The 3,915-nt window shown below is 44.4% G+C and overlaps 1 pseudogene; it reads right to left on the reverse strand.

Moving 5' to 3' along the window:
• Window positions 1-329: 329 nt before the first annotated feature.
• LOC126250053 (5S ribosomal RNA) lies at window positions 330-447 on the reverse strand (annotated as a pseudogene).
• Between the last annotated feature and the right edge of the window lie 3,468 nt (window positions 448-3,915).

Genomic DNA, 3,915 nt, shown 5'->3' on the forward strand with positions numbered 1-3,915 from the left:
CAATACAAAAGGTGGACAGAAAAGAATGACTGCCTGGGTGAGTGGCCAGGTTCACTTCAAATTGTGGCAAATATTCCGACCAGTCTTCCTTTGCGTCTTCAAACTGTCGAATTGGAGGCAAAGAAAAAGCACTCCGTGTTCAGGATACAACAGGCCCATTGGGGCCATCCGACCGCCGTGTCATCCTCATGGAGGATGCGGATAGGAGGGGCGTGTGGTCAGCACACCGCTCTCCCAGTCGTAATGATGGTTTTCTTTGACCGGAGCCGCTACTATTCGGTAGAGTAGCTCCTCAATTGGCATCACGAGGCTGAGTGCACCCCGAAAAACGGCAACAGCACATGGCGGCCCGGATGGTCACCCATCCAAGTGCCGGCCACGCCCGACAGCGCTTATCTTCGGTGATCTGACGGGAACCGGTGTATCCACTGCGGCAAGGCCACTGCCCCAAATTGGAGGCAGCAATGAAGATTTTGTTTCGTACATGTGCGGTGGGTGATGGAGTGTGATTCCATACCTTAGTTGCTGCTATCTGCAATTGGATGAACCTCTTCATTAGTTCCAAAAGCTGGTTCATTGACTGTATCTGTAACTGAAGAAACTGACTTAGATCGAGCAGTGGTGCCGCAGGTGTTGGTGTTTGTGGCGCCGCTAATTGTGAGGGAGGCAACTAAGGGGTTTGTAATGGTGGGTTTGACATGATAAACAAATGCTAATACAAAGACACAGGAAATCCTAAAGCTAACTTATGAACTACGGCAGTACAGTAATTAAATAGCAAAAACGAAGAGCACCAATCTGTAACAGAAATTTTCCAAAGCATGAAAAGTTAACGAACAAGCAAGCAAGGAATAGCAAAATGACACATGAAATGATGCAGTGCAGTAAGTTCGGAATTCTCGTTGCCAGATGTTGTGTACGGATCGTCTGGATAGAATGGCTTGCATGCGTCATATCAGGTTTAAGTGGACAGAGGAACTGTGACATGACAAAAAAGTATACACTTTATTTCCCTACAATACTTAACTAGAGTTGTACAGAAACTCGTTCGATCTACTTGCGGGTAGGTACAACTAAGCAGTGGCCTGTCAAAGAAGGCGCGCATTACTGAATACAATGCCAATAAGACTATGACCATCCTATCGCCATACTGTCAATCGCTGTAGTAAACACTTGTCCCTATACGAAGGCTATAGGCGACTCCACTTGTAGACTAACAAGGGAACCTCCCCATCGCACCCTCCTCAGATTTAGTTATAAGTTGGCACAATGGATAGGCCTTGATAAACTGAACACAGATCAATTGAGAAAACAGGAAGAAGTTGTGTGGAACTGTGAAAAAATAAGCAAAATATACAAACTGACTAGTCCATGGGACACATAGGCAACATCATGGACAATATGAGCTCAGGAGCGTCGTAGTCCCGTGGTAGCGTGAGCAGCTGCAGAATGAGAGGTCCTTGCTTCAAGTCTTCCCTCGAGTGAAAATTTTACTTTCTTTATTTTTGCATAGTTATTATCTGTCCGTTCGTTCATTGACGTCTCTGTTCACCGTAATAAGTTTAGTGTCTGTGTTTTGCGACCGCACCGCAAAACCGTGCGATTACTAGACGAAAGGACGTGTCTCTCCAATGGGAACCGAAAACATTTGATCGCAAGGTCATAGGTCAACCGATTCCTCCACAGGAAAACACGTCTGATATATTCTATACGACACTGGTGACGGCATGTGCGTTACGTAACAGGAATATGTTGTCGACCCACCTAACTTGTACACTTGGCGAATGGATAAAAATATTCTTCTACGTTGCCCGATTTAGGTTTTCTTGTGGATGTGATAATTACTCCCAAAAAGTGATGAAAAAATAAGCGTTTGTCACATAAACTGAAAATAAAAAATTAAACTTTTCACTCGATGGAAGATTTGAACCAAGGACCTTTCGTTCCGCAGCTGCTCACGTTACCACGACACCACGGTGCTCCTGCGTTCCCAGTGTCCTTGACGTTGCCTATCTTCCCATGAACTACTCAGTTTGTATATTTTGCTTATTTTTTCACAGTCCCACACAACTTTTTCCTGTTTTCTCAATTGATCTGTGTTCAGTTGTTCAAGGCCTATCCACTGTGCCAACTTATAACTAAATCTGAAGGGGGTGCGATGGGGAGGTTCCCTTGTAAGTCTCGCAGGCTGATTTCCACCACGAACTGTAGCTACGAATTGCAGTCCTGGAACTCTGTACTTTTTTCAATTTTATTAGTTACTGTTCGTGGGATTTGGTCGTGGCGGACGTCAAATGATACCCACTGAAGTGCATCATTGATCCCTTCACTAAGTTTTTTTTATTACAGAGAACAGACAGCACTCTGACCCAACGAGCTGAGCTACCGTGCCAGGGTACTAGAACTGTCGCGTGTCAATGTTACTGCCTGTGGCCGCCGCTTACCAGGACGTGGAAGTCCATCTCGTTGGTGGGGGCGTAGAGATTGCTGTTTGTGTCACGCTTGTGGTTGGTGGCGAACTTCAAAGCGCCGCCCTTGTCGCTAGTCAGAAACTGTCTCAGCGTGCCAGCTCCGGCTGTGTCCACTGGTGAGGACACAACATATTTTATGGCAGAAATCATATCGTTCACCTACATCTACATCCATACCCCGCAAGCCACCTGACAGTGTGTGGCGGAAGGTACCTTGAGTACCTCTATCAGTTCTCCCTTCTATTCCAGTCTCGTATTGTTCGTGGAAAGAAGGATTGTCGGTATGCCTCTGTGTGGGCTCTAATCTCTCTGATTTTATCCTCATGATCTCTTCGCGAGATATACGTAGGAGGGAGTAATATACTGCTCGACTCCTCGGTGAAGGTATGTACTCGAAACTTCAACCAAAGCCCGTACCGAGCTACTGAGTGTCTCTCCTGCAGAGTCTTCCATTGGAGTTTATCTATCATCTCCGTAACGCTTTCGCGATTACTAAATGATCCTGTAACGAAGCACGCTGCTCTCCGTTGGATCTTCTCTATGTCTTCTATCAACCCTATCTGGTACGGACCCCACACTGCTGAGCAGTATTCAAGCAGCGGGCGAATAAGCGTACTGTAACCTACTTCCTTTGTTTTCGGATTGCATTTCCTTATGATTCTTCCAATGAATCTCAGTCTGGCATCTGCTTTACCGACGATCAACTTTATATGATCATTCCATTTTAAATCACTCCTAATGCGTACTCCCAGATAATTTATGGAATTAACTGCTTCCAGTTGCTGACCTGCTATATTGTAGCTAAATGATAAGGGATCTTTCCTTCTATGTATTCGCAGCACATTACACTTGTCTATATTGAGATTCAATTGCCATTCCCTGCACCATGCGTCAATTCGCTGCAGGTCCTCCTGCATTTCAGTACAATTTTCCATTGTTACATTCTCTCGATATACCAACCATCATCCGCACAAAGCCTCAGTGAACTTCCGATGCCATCCACAAGGTCATTTATGTATATTGTGAATAGCAACGGTCCTACGACACTCCCCTGCGGCACACCTGAAATGACTCTTACTTCGGAAGACTTCTCTCTCAGTGCTCCAGTAGAATAAAGCATTAAGATTCTAACACTGAACCTGCCAAACATATTACTTTTGTTTTCGCGGATGAAATACAGAAACAAGAGATAAACAGTAAATGAATTGATCTTCTCTTCTTAAGTGATATTTATAATATGGTGACCCGTTCCTTTTGGTAGATTCTTTAATAATCTAATTTACGGTTTGTGCGATACTTTTGCTGTTAACGTTTTACCATCTTTTATAAGTCAGTTGCAACATTATTCTTGGACTGCTATCTTCAACACTTCAATATGGAAACATATAGAGTCAGTCTGGAAGATTATTACGTGGCCGCCTGTTTTAATATCGATTACAGTCAT

Source organism: Schistocerca nitens, chromosome 3 (genome assembly GCF_023898315.1).
Source record: "Schistocerca nitens isolate TAMUIC-IGC-003100 chromosome 3, iqSchNite1.1, whole genome shotgun sequence".
NCBI classification, from domain to species: Eukaryota; Metazoa; Arthropoda; class Insecta; order Orthoptera; family Acrididae; genus Schistocerca; species Schistocerca nitens.